This window comes from Oncorhynchus gorbuscha, linkage group LG22 (genome assembly GCF_021184085.1).
Source record: "Oncorhynchus gorbuscha isolate QuinsamMale2020 ecotype Even-year linkage group LG22, OgorEven_v1.0, whole genome shotgun sequence".
In the NCBI taxonomy this organism is placed as follows: Eukaryota; Metazoa; Chordata; class Actinopteri; order Salmoniformes; family Salmonidae; genus Oncorhynchus; species Oncorhynchus gorbuscha.
In genome coordinates, this window is record NC_060194.1 from 27,039,352 (window position 1) to 27,058,285 (window position 18,934).

Below are 18,934 nucleotides of genomic sequence, written 5' to 3' on the forward strand. Positions count from 1 at the left end.
TCAAGACTGTCGGAAAAGCATTCCAGGTTAAGCTGGTTGAGAGAATGCCAAGAATGTGCAAAGATGTTATCAAGGCAAAGGCTGGCTACTTTGAAGAATATAAAATATATTTGGATTTGTTTAACACTTTTTTGGTTACTACATGATTCCATATGTGTTTTTTCATAGTTTTTATGTCTTCACTATTATTCTACAATGTAGGAAATAAAGAAGAACCCTTGAATGTGTAGGTGTCCAAACTTTTGACTGGTACTGTATTCATACAAAACGTGCCAGGCATTATAATGGTAGTGTCATGAAGCATTGAAGTAATAATGCATTAGAATGTGACCGCAAAATGTTCACTCTCTCTTTGTAGAATAGCTGACCCAGAGAAGCCAAGGGAGGTGACAGGTGAGAATGAGGAGGACCCATGATTGTACAAAAAAACATCATTGAATTTATTACAGATGCAGTATTTCAGGATACATGGCTTGTCTAGAAAACAGTTGTACATAGCAACAATGTTCAGGATATGAAAAAGTCTAAAATGACAGCGAGTGTAAAGCTCAGCCCCTCAATAGTGTTCCTACTGCAGCTAAGACTGGGCCTAAATGCAAAATATCATAAATACAGATTACCGCTTTTCCAGTTCTAAGCAGAGCCCAACTCTCCCCTTACTGGGACTAAAGAGAGTCTACCAGAACAGCCTAAATCAACTGCCTGTACACTACAAACTGCTACTGAGCACATTGTCAACTGTTATTTAACCCTGAGCTGAGAGAAAAGGACAGCCTTTATCCCTTTGTTCCTCAAACCCACCCACACGTATTAACCAATGAGAATGAGCGTTTAATTAGAATAACTTTAAAATTAGACCATGGAAAACAGACTATGGAAAACAAGTTAATTTCATTCTTTAGTTTAAAATGTTCATATTTAGTCATGTACATTTTACTTTAAAAGACAGAGCTACATCAAATATAAACTACTATATAGGGAGACTGAAAGCATGGGTGAACAACACATTCATTTGCGAACTTACCACACCTGGCTTAAACCTGCCCAACCAACTTGATAGCAAACAATTATAATATATATAATAATATATGCCATTTAGCAGACGCTTTTATCCAAAGCGACTTACAGTCATGTGTGCATACATTCTACGTATGGGTGGTCCCGGGGATCGAACCCACTACCCTGGCGTTACAAGCGCCATGCTCTACCAACTGAGCTACAGTAGGACCATTTATGGTCAGGAACACCTAAAATGCTAGATTGCTATGCATGACAATGTACTAATGCACTTAATCCAAACCACACATGCATATACCTTTAAACATTTTAGATAAAGACCTTTTAAAATGGTGATGCCAGTCTAAGGCTCTCTTAGCTCTCTCTCGCATTCACAGAAACAAGCAAGCATCATTTTAAGCAGTACATTGTCTTTTCCCCTCACCATTACATCCATAGTTATATTTAAAAAATCCACTTACCACCTGTACAATCTGCTTAGTGAATCGTAACTAATGATTGAAAATGAATTGACAAGTATAAATACAACACGGCAAATCCCCTGACAAGTTAGTTTTCACTTTCACTGTCGACATGAGGAAGGTTGGAAATTACCTAAATGTTTAACAGCTTCAAACATCATTCACTCACAAGAGTCATTGGCTTTGAACACTTATTCAGATCTACAAGGCATGGAACAACGTCTTAATGTTGTTTTCTGCGCACCGAACCTTTGGAAAATGTTCAAGTCGTTTCAAAACTTCAAAGGGATCTCTTTAATGTACTGTATGCTCTCCAGTATGATTGTGTATGTTTACAATTAGAGGGACTTTTAGAAAGTGAAACTGAAATTTTCTGAGCAATGTTTATTTTGTTTCACTCCCATTTATTATTCACCAGTAAGGTAATGATAACTGTTAGACATTCAGCCCACAGCCTCTGATAGATACTGTTATTTAGTTAATACCTATAGAGAAGTGACTGCTGAACACCCTGCATTGACTCCGTGCTACACTGTGCGCTTGGGCTGCTTTAAAGTTCAATATCAAAACAGTGCCCTCATTTTCAGAGAAAATATTTTACAGCTACTATGTTATCTGCCAGCCTTGGAGTCAATATCTGGCCATTTAAGATTCCAGCTCATGTATATTAATAACGTCTTCTCTAATTGCAAGCGGTCAGTCCTGCAGTGTGGAGGCTAACTCAGCCAGGCCTCACTCGTTCCCTCTATATCGCCATTGATTGTGCGTTCAGTTCACTCTCTTTTTATTGATCTTGTGATCAGTAGATGGAAGGATGCTGGTGGACTTGTCCTCTATTCTTTCCATTAATCTTCATTTCTACATGAATGTGTAATGGGGAGTGGATGGAGGTTTCATCACCACTGTAGTTTGGTGCCATCCGGAGTTGTGGCCTAGCTCAGTTGGTAGCTGTGGTCCTATCTGCTTGGCAGTGCTGTGAAAGTTGGAAATCAAACTGCTGTGTGTTCTGGTATGGGTTAGGCCTATATAGGCCTCATGAATATGCTGTAGTCAACTGAACTGCCATGTGAAAATATTATTGGCTCAGCAACCACTGCCTACAGCAGATAGCCAACATATCAAGACCAGGTGTTTGAATGGTGATGCCCTGGAACTGTAGCACAATCAAATTGAGTTACAGAATACAAAACACTGTTGGATTGAGATATTGAGGATACTTAAGCAAAAAGGCACGCCAGGCAGTGATGTATCATGAGTACAGTCCCATTTACCTGTGACTGTATTCATGATACAGCACTGCCTGGTGTGCCTTTTTGCTTTTATAAAACTGTTAGCAACATTTGACATATTTTCCTAAATCAATTCATACAATTTCATTTTTCCATCAGAAGATATGGGGTGCGTTCCTAAATTACCTCCAGTGTATTAGAGTGCACTCTGGGTTGTTCGTCAATTCAGAGCGTGGTCAGATTGTCTATTCTGTAAATGTAGATAGTTTCGCTCTCTGAGCGCACACTGGGTTGATCCGAGTGTTCTGACCTCAATGGCAGTCAAGTACCCAAGCTAACTGGCTAAAGTTGACTAGCTTACTGGCATTTACTTGGATATTTCCATGATAATGACGGTAATTTGTGATTTAGTTCGGGTTTTAAAAAAATAGTCTTGTCCACAGAGATCGAAATTCAAAAGGAAACATTGTTTGCGAGGTCCAACAGGCAGACAGCAAGGCTTTATTAATACCCACTGTACCAAAATCAATGCTAGGCTGGAAAAAAGGGGAAATCATGTGTCGTGACATTGTATTAGTTAATGTGACGACTGTTGCTCATCGAATGATAAAAAGTTTCTAATTGCGTGCTTAACTGAATCAAGCAATTAACTCATTAACCTGGGGCACCATGGGAAAACTAGTTTTTATTGAGTTTCTATTTCCCAAATTAACTCAAAGAATATCAGAATATCGATTTTACAACAGCCGCTAATTAAGCAGTTACCTCTGCAATCTCGTTCTGAACGTCGTATAATCCGAGAATCTGCACGGACCCGGGTCTCACCAATGAGTTCGTACCACACCAATCTTAGTTGAGTATTTATTTACTAGAAAGCTAAAATGATGATAAAAGATACACACAAAAACACATTCTAGGCTATTGATTAGAACTTAGTATAACGGGCCAACACACTATGGCGCGTGTTACCCACAAATGGGGATTTAAAAGAAAGAAAAAGATAAAGTAGACGAGAGAAATATACATTTGTGTGAATTTGTCAGCTATGCTTATTCTAACCCAAACCTTGCCCCAAACTGCCGCTCTTATGGGTCAGAATATAAGGATGTAATTCCGTGGGGAAGGTCTCTGTGGATTCTCCGCGTGGACCTTCCAGGCTGCTCAATGACGCACTTCTCCGGCGCACCTCTCTGGTCGTCCTCACGATGTCAGTGTCCTTTTGGCTTAGGAGTCTGTTCCCTCGCCCTTGCTCTGGAAGGGCTCTTCTGAGGACAGACAGCTCTGTAGCTCAGAGCTCACAGTGTAGGAATGAAACCCTTTAGATACCACGATTCGATGGGAGGTGGAGGCTAGATGGTTCGACTTGAATTCACCTGCTTAGACACAGCTACTCATCCGTAGCTTGGGTAGAAAACGATTTCTTTGTCTTCAAACTTGCGTTGTGTTCTGGGTTAGTTGACTTTTTAGACCTCGGCTGCAGCTTGGGTCACGTCGTCTTGTCTGTAAATTCATTACTCACGTTTTATACCCTCGTGTCAGAAGTGGGCATAACCACCTTTAGGGCCCTTCTCTGGGTGTACCTAGTTAAGAGGCAAGATCTAGATTTTACTCAAATCCAATTTTAGACAACTTCACATTTCATCTTTACCAAAACATTCTCTTTGATTTGGACATTTTCCACACAAAAACCTTAGGCTTGTGTGCAGCTACTCGGCCATGGAAACCCATTTCATGAAGATCCCGACTAACAGTTATTGTGCTGAAGTTGCTTCGTATTACACGTATTACGCGTTTCAGCAATCAGCGGCCCTGTTCTGTGAGCTTGTGTGGCCTACCACTGATGCTGAGCTGTTGTGCGCCTAGACATTTCCACTTCACAATAACAGCAGTTACAATTGATCAGGCAGCTCTATCAGGGCAGATATTTGACAAAGCCAATTGTTGGAAAGGTGGCATCCTATGATGATGCCACATTGAAAGTCACTGAGCTATTCAGTAAGGCCATTCTACTACCAATGTTTGTCAAATCAAATTTTATTTATCACATGCGCCGAATACAACACGTGTAGTAGACCTTAGTGAAATGCTTACTTACAAGCCCTTAAAACCATCAATGCAGTTAAGAAAAATACCTGCAAAAGTGTTTGATATAAAAGTAATAAAAAATGAAAGAGCTGGTAAACAACAATTGCGTGGCAAAAAAAAGTACATTTTTGCAAATGTATTAAAAAATACCATATTTACAAAAGTATTCAGACCCTTTGCTATGAGACTTGAAATTAAGCTCAGGTGCATCCTGTTTTCATTGATCATCCTTGCTGTTTCTACAACTTGATTGGAGTCCACCTGTGATTTGGAAAAGCACACCTGTCTGTATAGGGAGCTGACCAAGAACCCGATGGTCACTCTGACAGAGCTCTAGAGTTTGTCTGTGGAGATGGGAGAACCTTCCAGAAGGACATTCATCTCTGCAGTCGGAGATCCGTGTCGGAGATCTTTGTGGGCTATACTCGGCCTTGTCTCAGGATGGTAAGTTGGTGGTTGAAGATTTCCCTCTAGTGGTGTGGGGGCTGTGCTTTGGCAAAGTGGGTGGGGTTATATCCTTCCTGTTTGGCCCTGTCCGGGGGGTGTTCTCGGATGGGGCCACAGTGTCTCCTGACCCCTCCTGTCTCAGCCTCCAGTATTTATGCTGCAGTAGTTTATGTGTCGGGGGGCTAGGGTCAGTTTGTTTATCTGGAGTACTTCTCCTGTCCTATTCGGTGTCCTGTGTGAATCTAAGTGTGCGTTCTCTAATTCTCTCCTTCTCTCTTTCTTTCTCTCTCTCGGAGGACCTGAGCCCTAGGACCATGCCCCAGGACTACCTGACATGATGACTCCTTGCTGTCCCCAGTCCACCTGGCCATGCTGCTGCTCCAGTTTCAACTGGCCTGGGCCCTAGGACCATGTCCCAGGACTAGCTGACATGAGGACTCCTTGCTGTCCCCAGTCCACCTGGCCATGCTCCTGCTCCAGTTTCAACTGACCTGAGCCCTAGGACCGTGCCCCAGGACTACCTGACATGATGGCTCCTTGCTGTCCCCAGTCCACCTGACTGTGCTGCTGCTCCAGTTTCAACTGTTCTGCCTTATTATTATTTGACCATGCTGGTCATTTATGAACATTTGAACATCTTGGTCATGTTCTATTATAATCTCTACCCGGCACAGCCAGAAGAGGACTGGCCACCCCACATAGCCCGGTTCCTCTCTAGGTTTCTTCCTAGGTTTTGGCCTTTCTAGGGAGTTTTTCCTAGCCACCGTGCTTTTACACCTGCATTGTTTGCTGTTTGGGGTTTTAGGCTGGGTTTCTGTACAGCACTTTGAGATATCAGCTGATGTACGAAGGGCTATATAAATAAATTTGATTTGATTTGCAGCACTCCATCAATTAGGCCTTTATGGTTGAGTGGCCAGACGGAAACCACTCCTCAGTAAAAGGCATATAACAGCCTGCTTGATGTTTGCCAAAAGTCACCTAAAGACAAGATTCTCAGGTCTGATGAAATCAAGGTTGAACTCTTTGGCCTGAATGCAGCCCATAAATAACAATTAACATAGTAGTGTCTAGTCTTCTTAACTTGGGGTTCATTTAACTATACAGGAGTACATTGTCTCAGTAACAAAATTACCACACCCCGCATCAACAGATCGTTACCAAATAACCTGTTAAGTGGGCAATTCTAAATTGGGATTGAGACCCATCATTAATATCTATCTATTGTTAAGATTAAATGTTGACAATGTCTCCAACACATTTTGACCATGATGACAGTGTCCCACAGGAGATGTTTAACAAGGTCCCTAGTAGCTCTCTATAACCTTTCCCTATCTCTCATGCTGTGCGGCCTTTCACTCTTCCTCATGGACCTGTGACAGGCAGCCCTCACGGTGATCTCCCCTGTCAATGTATCTTTGTTAGATAACATTACTGTGTAGAAGACATGAATAACAATTATTTTTTATCTTGCAAATATAGCTAGCAAGCATAACTTAACCTTGCTAACGAAAATACACACATTCTCAGGTAGATTCTGTCCTATATACATCTTGAACCCGTTTTCATTCTTGCTAGCTGGAGTCTGAGGCTGATTTAACAATTCGATGTACATCATTAATATTACATTTGAGGCAAGTCCTGAAGACACTACCACTATCTCAGTTTTTTCTAGGTAACGTTATTTCGTCGATAACAACTAGACTGACTTCTGTTCTATAGTATGCGCCACCGGAAATTGCCACACCGGTAGGAAGTGTGTTTAGAACGTTTGTTCATTGAATGTGCATAAGGGCTATTCTGAGGTAATAACTTTGCGCTAACTGAGTGAGTGTTTAAGAGGTGAAGTCGAACTAGAACTGCCCTGTCCTCCTTCCTTCGCTACCACTACGAGGTAAAATAGATCCAAGCAACCAGCATAGCAACGGACGCTTTGGTTCATTACGTGATCCAGTCAGAATTTTGCAAGTTCTAGCAACAGACGCTAGAACTCATCGAATCCTATTGTTGGTTTAAAATCCCACCATGGTCACGTGTCAAATCCTTACTCACCGATGTTGTTAAGGGATATAACGAGCATTGTCAAAGTCCCTTGTAAAACACTCCCTTGTAAAGATCATTGAGTGGAAAGAATCAAAGTAAAAAGACTCTTGTTAAATGACTCTCGAGAACATGCAACTCTCTATTTCAGTAAAAGGGAATTTACTTGAGGGCAACATCTAAACAAAAATCAGGAATTGTTATCTTTGTCCAGTCAGAGCACTGAATCTGAGATGTCCTTTGAAGATATCTGGAGAGATCTAAAGATATCAAATTTTATTTGTCACATACACGTGTTCAGCAGATGTTTTTGTGGGTGTAGCGAAATGCTTATTTTTCTAGCTCCAACAGTGCAGTAATATCTAAGAAGTAATATCTAACAATTTCACAACAATACACACACATATCGAAGTAAAGGAATGGAATTAAGAATATTTAAATATTTGGACGAGCAATGTCAGTGGCATAGACTAAGATACAGTAGAATAGGATAGAATACAGTATATGCACATATGAGATGAGAAATGCAAACTATGTAAACACGAAAGTGACTAGTGTTCCGTTATTAAAGTGGCCAGTGATTTCAAGTCTATGTATATAGGGCATTAGCCTCTAACGTGCTAGTGATGGCTATTTAACAGTCTGATGACCTTGATAAGGAAGCTGTTTTTCAGTCTCTCAGTTCCAACTTTGATGCACCTGTAGTGACCTCGCCTTCTGAATGATAGCGGGGTGAACAGGCAGTGGCTTGAGTGGTTATTCTCCTTGATATTTTTGGCCTTCCTGTGACACCAGGTGCTGTAGGTGTCCTGGAGGGCAGGTAGTTTGCTCCCGGTAATGCGTTGGGAAGACCGCACCACCCTCTGGAGAGCCCTGCAGTTGCAGACGGTGCAGGTGCTGTACCAGACGGTGATACAGTCCGACAGGATGCGCTCAACTGTACATCTGTTAAAAAAAAAAAAAAAAAAAATATTTTTAAAAAATCAGGTTTTCGGAGCAAAGCCAAATTTCAACCTCCTGAGCTTCTTCGCCACACTGTCTGTGTGGGTGGGCCATTTCAGTTTGTCAGTGATGCGTACGCTGAGGGAACTTGAAGCTTTCCACCTCAGATGCGGTCAAGTCAATGTGGATGGGGGGGGTAATTTTTTTGTTTCCTGAAGTTCACGATCAGCTCCTTTGTTGTTTGAAGTTGGGTGAGAGGTTATTTTCCTGCACCACATTCCCAGGGCCCTAATCAGGCTTGCTACTGTTGTGTCGTCTGCAAACGTCATCTGATGATTGAGTTGGAGGCGTGCGTGGCCACGCAATCATGGGTGAACAGGGAGTACGGGAAGGGGCTGAGCACGAATCCTTGCAGGGTCCCAGTGTTGAGCGTCAGCGAAGTGGAGGGGTTGTTTCCTGCCTTCACCTCCTGGGGGTGACCCGTCAGGAAGTCCAGGACCCAGTTGCAAAGGATGGGGTTCAGACCCAGGGCCTCAAGCATAATGATGAGCTTGGAGGGTACTATGATGTTGAATGCTGCGCTAAAGTCAAAGAACAGCATTCTTACATAGGTATTTCCCTTGTCAGATGGGATAAGGCAGTGTGCAATCGATTGCATCATCTGTGGATCTATTGGGGCGGTAAGCAAATTGAAGTGGGTCTAGGGTGACAGGTAAGGTAGAGGTGATATGATCCTTGACTAGTCTCTCAAAGCACTTCATGATGACAGAAGTGAGTGCTACGGTGCTTTGTTGGGTACAGGAATAATGGTGGACATCTTGAAGCATGTGGGGACAGCAGACTGGAATAGGGAGAGATTGAATATGTCCGTAACCACTCCAGCCAGCTGGTCTCCGCATGCTCTGATGACGCGGCTATGGATGCCGTCTGGGCCAGCAGCCACGCGAGGGTTAACACTCTTAAATATCTTACTCACGTCGGCCATGGAGGAGAGCCCACAGTCCTTGGAAGCGGGCCATGTCGGTGGCACTGTGTTATCCTCAAAGTGGGAAAAGAAGGTGTTTAGCTTGTCTGGAAGAAAGACGTCAGTGTCCGCGACGTGGCTTGTTTTCCCTTTGTAGTCTGTGATTGTCTGTAGACCCTGACACATACATCTCGTGTCTGAGCTGTTGAATTGCAACTCCTCTGTGTCTATATACTGATGTTTTGCCTGTTTGATTTCCTTAGAGGGAAAACAACACTGTTTGTATTCGGGCATATTCCCAGTCACCTTGCCGTGGTTAAATTCTATGGTTCACGCTTTCAGTTTTGCGCGAATGTTGCCATCTATTCATGGTTTCTGGTTTAGGGTAGGTTTAAATAGTCTGTGGGTACAATCTCCTATACACTTCCTGATAAACTCAGTCACCGTATTAGTGTGTTCGTCTATGTTGTTCCCAGAAGCTATCCAGTCAGCATGCTCAAAACGATCTTGAAGCGTGCATTCCTTTTTGGTCAGACCAGTGTTGAATAGTCTTTAGCATGGGTACTTCCTTTTTGAGTTTCTGCCTATAGGAAGGGAGGAGCAAAATTGAGTTGTGATCAGATTTGCTGAAGGGAGGATGGGGGAGGTTCTTGTAGGCATCCCGGAAGTTGGAGTAGCAGTGGTTGAGTGTTTTAGCAGCGCGAGTACTACAGTCAATGTGTCGATAGAACTTCTGTAACGTTTCTCAAATTTGTTAAAATCCCCAGCTACAATAAAATGCGGCCTCAGGATAGGTGTTTTCCAGTTTGCATAAAGTCCAGTGAAGTTCTTTGAGAGCCGTCGTGGTATCGGCTTGAGGGGGAATATACACGGTTGTGAATATAACCGGAGAGAATTCGCTTTGGAGGTAATACGATCTGCATTTAATTGTGAGGTATTCTAGGTCGGGTGAACAAAATGACTTGAGATCCTGTATGTTGTTATCTCAATCACACCATGAGTATTTAATCATGAAACATACACCCCCACCCTCCTTCCCGGGGAGATATTTATTATTGTCTGCGCAATGAACTGAGAACCCAACTGGATGTGCAGGCTCAGACAGTATATCCCGAGAGAGCAATGTTTCCGTGAAACAGAGTGTTACAATCGCGGATATCTCTCTGAAAGGAAATCCTCACCCTGACCTCATCAACTTTATTATCCAGAGACTGAACATTAGCGAGTAATATACTCGGAAGTGGTGGGTGGTGTGCGCCTCCTGAGTCAGACTAGAAGTCCACTCAGAGTACTTATTTTTCGCTGGCTGTGTTTTAAATCAGGCTCTGGAATCAATTCAATTGCCCTAGGGGGTACGAACAAAGGATCCGATTCGGGAAAGTCGTAATCCTGGTCATAATGCTGGTGAAATACCACTGCTCTGATATCCAAACGTTTTCCCGGCTGTATGTAATAACAAACAATGTCCAGGCCTAGTAATGTAAGAAATAACACATAAAATAACAAAATACTGCAAATTTCCCTAAGAGCTAGTAGCACAGCAGCCATTTTACCATTAATAGTAGACTATGTATGAATCTTCAGTGAAATGAGCCATGGAATGCAATGTAGGCACGCAGAGAATGCATGTCTTTGCTTCATCTGAAACATCAGCATGAACAAAAGTCGTAAAAACAAAACAGCCGGTTGCCTTTTCCTTTACATGTCAGTCCTGTGGCGGTAAATTAAAGTGGAGACCCTAGTGCTCCTCTGGGTCCTCTCCTCATTCAGGTGTATAATCAGAGTGTTTAGTGAGGAAAGACTTAAGTCGATTTCATTCTGCCAGGGCTTTGCTTTGTGACTGATGATTTTGTTGTGCTGGCACTCCTTTGCATAGAACTCCTGACACAACAATGGAAACAGTGATTGAAGAAAAAGAAGAAGCTGTTGTACTAATGGAAAACACTCTGTTAAAAGAATTCTCTGATTCTCTGAGTTCTTTGTGGTTGAAGATATTGGACCCGAGTTTGCTTTGTGACAAATTCCACTCCGTTTATGGTTAATTGCTTTTCAGTGTACATGAACAGGCACATTCTTTGCTCTGTTGTGTTGTGCCTGTGTGGTCAATTCGTCATCTTAAATGATATTAGTTTGAAACACTAAATGTAGTGCCATTATTACCCCTCAAAAACTTGGACAGAGTGAGTCACAAAAAGGTGGGGTGTTTGTGTATTTGCATTCCTGCGTCCTTGCACGTGGGACGTTTTTCCCACAAAGATTTACATGCTAAATTCGCCACTGGACACATTAAAAATGCAAACTTTGTTCAGTTGATACATACTAAATTAAACATATATTAATTTGAGTTGGGATTCTTGAGACATTTTGATCAGCCATATGTTTAATTCACAGTGATGAGGACTTCATACAAATCATACTGTAGGATCCACATCCTGTTGGAACTGGTTCTCACACAGATCTGTCTTAAGAGAAAATTCAGTACTCAATGAATACATCTCATTATAGAGATCAATGCATGCCACTGCTTGCTGAATAAATTACCAGAAATGTTTTGATAGCTCTCCCTCTGGTTAGTTACTTTACACATCATCTAACATTATGCAATTGGGAGAATCACTGACAAGAAGAGTTGAAAGTGTTTTCTAAGTTCCCATGTTTTTCAGAAACCCTGGTTGAAAGACTCCCTGAATCAGGAGGGAATAAATGGGATCAAGATGAAATCCGGAATCCTCCAACTAGGATTTCTGTAAAACCTGGGAAGTTTAGAAAAGTTTTGCAAATAAAAAAAACGTGTGATGGGTCCACACTGAAAAAGACGTAGCAGGAATCTTACTTCATTTTTCAATCCTACTGATAAAGTGAAAACCAGGGGCACATACGTGACTATCCTAGACGCTGGCCTGACACAGGATCTTGGTGTTTTGACTCGAACACACCTAATGGCAGAGAATCACTTGCAACACTGTACTGCAGTTCCAATTGTGTCTCCATCTAGCCAGTAGCGGTGCATGGGTAAAAATCACTGTGATATATGGGCCTAAAGGCAGAGACAATAAGAAACCACAGTGACAGAATAAATTCAACCACACTTCTTTTGTTTTATCACAAAACCGGATAGCAACCTTTGTCCTATGAAGTCCACTGAGGTCCACAAAACATTTGCATGTACAGTAACATGACCTACAGCATGGCCAAGCAAGTTAATTCATGTTGCCGCCATTGTCGGACCAATAAACAACTATTGATTAAGAACCACAGAGTTACTGCAAGTGGCTAAGAAAACAGGAGCTGCCTCCACTATTCCAGCACCATCTCAACATCAAATCACCTCTACTTAGTCTAATCCAGTGACAACTAAAATATACCCAAAACAATTTTGGCCAATCAATGTAAGCTAAATATGATGTGGCTGTCCATGGTTCTGATTTCTGTGTGCATGCGCGTTCTTGCAAGTAGAATAATATGTCTCATCCTACTTGTAGAAAAACACTAATGCCAACCTCTTTTTCATGTTGATAAAACGGTCTATCACTCTGTCATACAGTAGAATGCTTTTATTTTTTGTTGTCCTAGGCTACCTGGCTAAAATGCTTGCTTGCTAGCCAAACTTCCATTCATGGGAAACTTTAGCTAGTTAACATTCGCCTTCTAAATCTAGCTACATATTGAACTTCCATCCTCTCAGGCCAGGGGGACAACAATGTAGGAATTAATGGTTGGTTCAGAATTGTCATTATAATAATTGGCGAGTATGGAGAATGAAGTAAAACCATAAGTCCGAATCCATATTTCCAACCATGGCTAATTTAGGAAAGGGCCAATTTTAGCTAGCTACCACAGGACCACACAACAAGATACAACAATTCAAGTTTTTCTGTGAATGACGTATGCTCTCAATGTGATTTGATAGGAGTGATGCCAAAACCAAGCTGGCTTCCCTTGACACATTTTGGTGCACCAGGACCATTCACAGTCGAGCTCGCTCAGTTCAGCTCCACACTGATTGGCACATTTTTAATACATTTTGGTCAAGGGAGGCCAGATGCTCGCTGGCTTCCCTTGCCTTTTATGCTACGGGTGACAACAATGTCATACTCGTTTGGACCAGACAGCCTCAGAAATATGACCTACACGTAGAGAGATAGAGAGGCGCTGATATGAAAATACCCTAAAATCAAAAGTGGCATTCTGTATTGTCGCCTCATATAAAACATTTGATCTCAAATCCAGAAGGCGGGAGTATACATCCAAATTAAAAGTTTAAGCTTCACTGTCCAAATAAATATATAAGGGTGTGTAGTTCAGTAAACAGTGTTTAGCTGCAATGCCTAGTACACTGTTAAAATTAAGTAATTTATAACAACTAGTTGAAACTGATCTGCCACCAGCTTGAAGGAGACAAAACTTTAATTTTGCTGGAGTATTGTACACATTATCCTGAGATGTTTTGAAACATTACATGGTGTGTTGTAACACCACTTCATCAAGTGTTGTGCAACACCTTTACAGGGACTGGGAGCACTCACAGGAAAAGTTGAAAAAAACTATTTAGGTGTTTCCAGTCCTGTTAAGTGCAGAATTAGATACCTTCTCTTTTGGCGATTCCTCACTCTACAGCTTCTAAACACCCATGTGATGTTTTGAATCCTGTCTAGTGCAGAATTATACAACGGGCGGGTCTAATCCTGAATGGGTAAAGTTTATCAGAGTTTATCAGCCAGTCAAAATCATGAATCAGCTGGCATCGTTTTTATGGATATACAAAGAAATGTCAATTGAAAATGGGCAAACGAAATGAAGTGCAGCTAGTTTGCGGTCTTTCCAGCTTGAGTTTGAAGTTAGTGTTAGCTGTGTTGTTGGCTAGCTCCTCTGAATAACACTGTCCTTACGAGAGAGCACATTTTCTATGCCAGGCGAAATCGCGCCGCTTTCGGTCACTGTTATGGACGAATCCAAATAAATGTCACTAACGTTAGAAAACGGCTTAAACAAATGCAACTACTGTTATTATTCTGTCTGCAATGTTTGACGCAACTGTAAATGAGCCGTAGTTGGCTAGCTAGCAAGCAAGGTATAATAACGTTGCTAGCCAGTATGGCAATGAAACATTTAGAACGAACGACTGGGTCACATACATAGACACAGAACAAAAAGACTGAACGAATGGGTCGCGCCCATATATACAGAACAAAAAGACTTAACGAATGGGTCGCGTCTCCGTCAACCGAACCAATAGAATGAACGACCAGCCGGCTTGGGTAGCAACCGTAGATTTGTTTTGCGACTATGTCTTGTGGAAGGTAGAAATAGTATGAATAAATTCATCAAAATAACATGAATGAAAATATGTTAAAAACCTGTTGTATAAAAGTGATAATGCCCTCGACGCCAGTGTTTTTAGAATATATTGGCACGTTTTGCAGGCCTGAGACAGACAACACCTGTGCCAATATATCCGCCAAACACCAGCTTCTTGGGCATTATTAGTTAATTAGATCCATTTTTCTGAAGTGTCTCAGTGTGTAACATTGTTTTATGTATTTGATCATTTGCGATTTTATACTGTTTTGGCAGGCATTGTCATACAGTGTTCAAACCAGCTGTCATGACTGTCCTAATCAGGTCAGGTTACAGGAGACCATAACCCTACAGATTCTCTCAACCCCAACAGAGGAGGAGAAATATAGGGGTCTGAAGATGTGGGGGTTTTATGATCCCTCACACCTCTGGTAAATCTTAGGCCACAGACAAATTCCATTGTCCTGTTACTATGGAGAACCAGCCTCAGAACATTAAACATGAACTAAAGGGACTTTGGAACAATGGTTTCCGTCAGCCACAATGGTGGTCATGACGATAGACGGAATATGAAAATGTATGTCATTTTTGTTTTGTTATTGAAGGTTAATAGATGACGTTATTACGAAAACATTGTAACGCCAACAGTTTAGCTAGAATATGTTTTATGTTTATACATTGTACGTTGTGTGGAAAATGTCCAAATCAAAGGGAATGTTTTGGTAAAGATGAAATGTTAAGTTAGTTGTCTAAAATTGGATTTGAGTAAAATCTAGACCTTGCCTCATTAACTTGGTACACCAGGAGAATTGCCCTAAAGGTGGTTACACCCACTTCTGACCCAAGGGTATAAAACCTGTGAGTATAGAATTTGACAAGACTACGTGACCCAAGGTCTAAAAAGTCAACGAACCCAGAACGCAACAAGTTTGAAGACAAAGAAATCCTTTTCTACCCAAGCTACGCATGAGTAGCTGTGTCTAAGCGGGTGAATTCAAGTCTTAGCATCCAATCCCAGCGAATCGTGGTATCTAAAGGGTTTCATTCCTATGCTGTGAGCTCCAGAGCTGTCTGTCCTCAGAACATGCATACAACATTGTGTGAAAGAACCATAAAGTCTAAAGTTCTAATGAGTTAAATCACTAATTTGCTCTCTTTTGTTATTGTCATGAAAGATACTGACATTTTGAGCAACGTATTAAGTTGGATTTATTCTTACATTATTTTGGTAAAATGTATTTAACAAATCATTGATATGACTGCGTAAATTATTTTAAATACATTTGAGTTATTTTGACATTTTATTGAGACTGTCATTTCATAACTGAGGGGATACAAATAGGTGGGAGAAACTAGTTGAAGGATTGGAGCAAGGAATTTAACCCAGTCTTCCGTATTTTCTCCCCAATTACGTAGCATCCAATTGGTACAGTCTTGTCCCATTTCTGCCACTCCCGTCTGGACTCGGGAGAGGCGAAGGTTGAGAGCCGTGCATCCTCCGAAACACAACCAACAATGCCCGCTTAACCCGGAAGCTAGTCGCACAAAAGAGTCGGAGGGAGCACTGTACACCAGGTGACTGTCAGCATGCACTGTGCCTGGCCCGCCATAGCAGTCGCTAATGCACGATGGGACAAAGGACAAAAACATCCCTGCTGGCCAAACCCTCCCCTAACCCGGACGACGCTTGGCCAATTGTGTGCCGTCCCATGCCTCTCCCGGTCGAGGCTGGCTGCGACAGAGCCTGGACTCAAAACACGATCTCTTGTAGCACAGCCATTACTGCAATGCAGTGCCTTACAGGCTGACTACACCATTCACATTGCGTGCGTGACCATTGCAAAATACATTTAAAAATCTATATTATTCATTTACTGCACCCACTCTGTTAGGGAGGGCTTGGCTGGTAGAGATATCCTTGTCTCATCGCGCACCAGCGACTCCTGTGGCGGGCCGGACGCAGTGCACGCTAACCAAGGTTGCCAGGTGCACGGTGTTTCCTCCGACACATTGGTGCGGCTGGCTTCCGGGTTGGATGCGCACTGTGTTAAGAAGCAGTGTGGCTTGGTTGGGTTGTGTATCGGAGGACGCATGACTTTCAACCTTCGTCTCTCCCGAGCCCGTACGGGAGTTGTAGCGATGAGACAAGATAGTAGCTACTAAAAAAACAATTAGATACCACAAAATTGGGGAGAAAAAGGGGTAAAAAAAAAAACTCTGAACCAATTATATTAATTTGGGGACAGGTCGAAAATTTAGCTTGCACTTGCTAGCTAATTTGTTCCATGTAGCTAGCTTGCTGTCGCTAGCTAATTTGCCCTGGGATATAAATATTGAGTTGTTACTTTACCTGACATGCACAAGGTCCTCTACTCAGACAATTAATCCACACATAAAATGGTCAACTGAAACATTTCTAGTCATTGCTCTTCCTTCTAGGCTTTTTCTAATCTTGACTTTATATTGCGATTGGCAACTTTCATAAATTTGGTGCATTACCGCCACAGACCTCACTCATCTTTCAGTCACCCACGTGTGTATAACCAATGAGGAGATGGCACATCTGCTTCTATAAACCAATGAGGGAAGGGAGAGGCAGGACTTGCGTCACAAATAGAACTGACAATGCAGACAAATTATTGGTTGACCGTAAGTGAGGGCGGGAGGTCCTGTAAACATGTTCACTTCCTTCCCAACTGCTCTGCGCTGGGTAGCGCAAGAAGTAAGAATGCATGACTTCTACAGAAGCCATATCACTGTAAATGCTCCACGGTCAATGCAGACGTCAGCTTGACCATGTGGCACCTGCAATTTGTTTCAAGATAATTAATCTTATCTTTCAAAGTATGACCAATGTCGATTTCTGTGGCAAATTGAAAATGTATGCGCTTTTGACTTAATTCTTACATTCGAATCGATTTAAGTGGGGGGTGTATGTAATTAACTTCTGTTGTAGCCTAATTATTTTAACTGATTTGCCAAATAAAAAGGTTACGAACGAATTTTTCGTCCCGTCCCGGCACGAGGGCTTCGGCCGTTTGGTAGGCTGGCATTTAAAATTAAAATAGGACAAAACATCACGACGACAACTTAAGACCTATAACAAGCAAGGCAGCAACAAAACATGGTAACGGCACAAAATATGGTACAAACATTGGGCACAGACAACAGCACAAAGGGCAAGAAGGTAGCGACAACAATGCATGACGCAAAGCAGACAACTGTCAGTAAGAGTGTCCATGATTGAGTCCTTGAATTAAGAAATTGAGAACTGTCCCGTTTGAGTGTTTGTTGCAGCTCGTTCCAGTCGCTACCTGCAGCGAACTGAAAAGGGAGTAAACCCGGGGATGCACATTTCAAAGAAAATGATCAAACCATTGAATACAGTCAATGTTTTTCGAACCGAGTGGGGACGTGGGTGGAGGATGACTGCATGCATTGTTTGAAATTATAAATGAAGCCTTACATACCATTGAAATGGTGTTTTCTGTCAGCCAATTTGATTTTTTAAAACCTTTATTTAACCAGGTAGGCAAGTTGAGAACAAGTTTTCATTTACAATTGCGACCTGGCCAAGATAAAGCAAAGCAGTTCGACACACAACATAGTTACACATGGAGTAAAACAAACAGTCAATAATACAGTAGAAAAGTAAGTATATATACAATGTGAGCAAATGAGGCGAGATAGGAGAGGTAAAGGCAAAAAAAGGCCATGGTGGCGAAGTAAATACAATATCGCAAGTAAAACACTGGAATGGTAGATTTTCAGTGGAAGAATGTGCAAGGTAGAGAATGGGGTGCAAAGTTGCAAAATAAATACAGTAGGGGGAGAGGTAGTTGTTTGGCCTAAATTATAGATGGGCTATGTACAGATGCAGTAATCTGTGAGCTGCTCTGACAGCTGGTGCTTAAAGCTAGTGAGGGAGATGTGTTTCCAGTTTCAGAGATGTTTGTAGTTCGTTCCCATCATTTGGCAGCAGAGAACTGGAAGAACTGACTTGTCTAGTTAAATAAAAGGTTAAATAAAAGTTAAGAAAACAATATTTCTACCTTTTTAACCTGTCTGTTACTAATCCAACTCTCTAACCACTAGGCTACCTGCCGCAATCATGTATAGTCCCTAATCAGAATACTTTAAAAAAGTAGTTATAAAGTTGAACGTGTATTGAACACCCTAGTTGTTGACCTATTGAACCCACTAGGAATGTTGTCCAATGTAATTACAGAACATTAAAAGCCATTTAGAATGCAATTAAATAGTGATGGACCAGTACACACGGCCTGTAGGAATAATTAGACTAGTGTTAACATCCATAGTATATGACAAAAGATACTCGCACAGCATGCAGGAAACGATTTCACATGGAGGTAATTGGAGAATCAATGAGCGTAAAAGCCCGGGCTCCCAGTTGCTCCAGAATTCTACGAATTTGCCTCATGCTGTTAAAT

At 41.8% G+C, this 18,934-nt stretch overlaps 1 protein-coding gene across 2 annotated transcripts in view; it reads right to left on the bottom strand.

The window, feature by feature from the left end:
- LOC124009841 (E3 ubiquitin-protein ligase RNF138-like) overlaps positions 1-16,989 on the bottom strand; it is a 36,817-nt gene extending 19,828 nt beyond the window's left edge. The window contains exon 1 of one of the 2 annotated variants that reach the window (XM_046322035.1): positions 16,834-16,989. The gene's annotated coding sequence lies outside the window, so the exon portion shown is untranslated. Of the gene's footprint in view, positions 1-1,478; positions 1,590-16,833 lie in introns of those variants that run through there. The other variant, XM_046322034.1, reaches the window with a different exon arrangement.
- Positions 16,990-18,934: the final 1,945 nt, after the last annotated feature.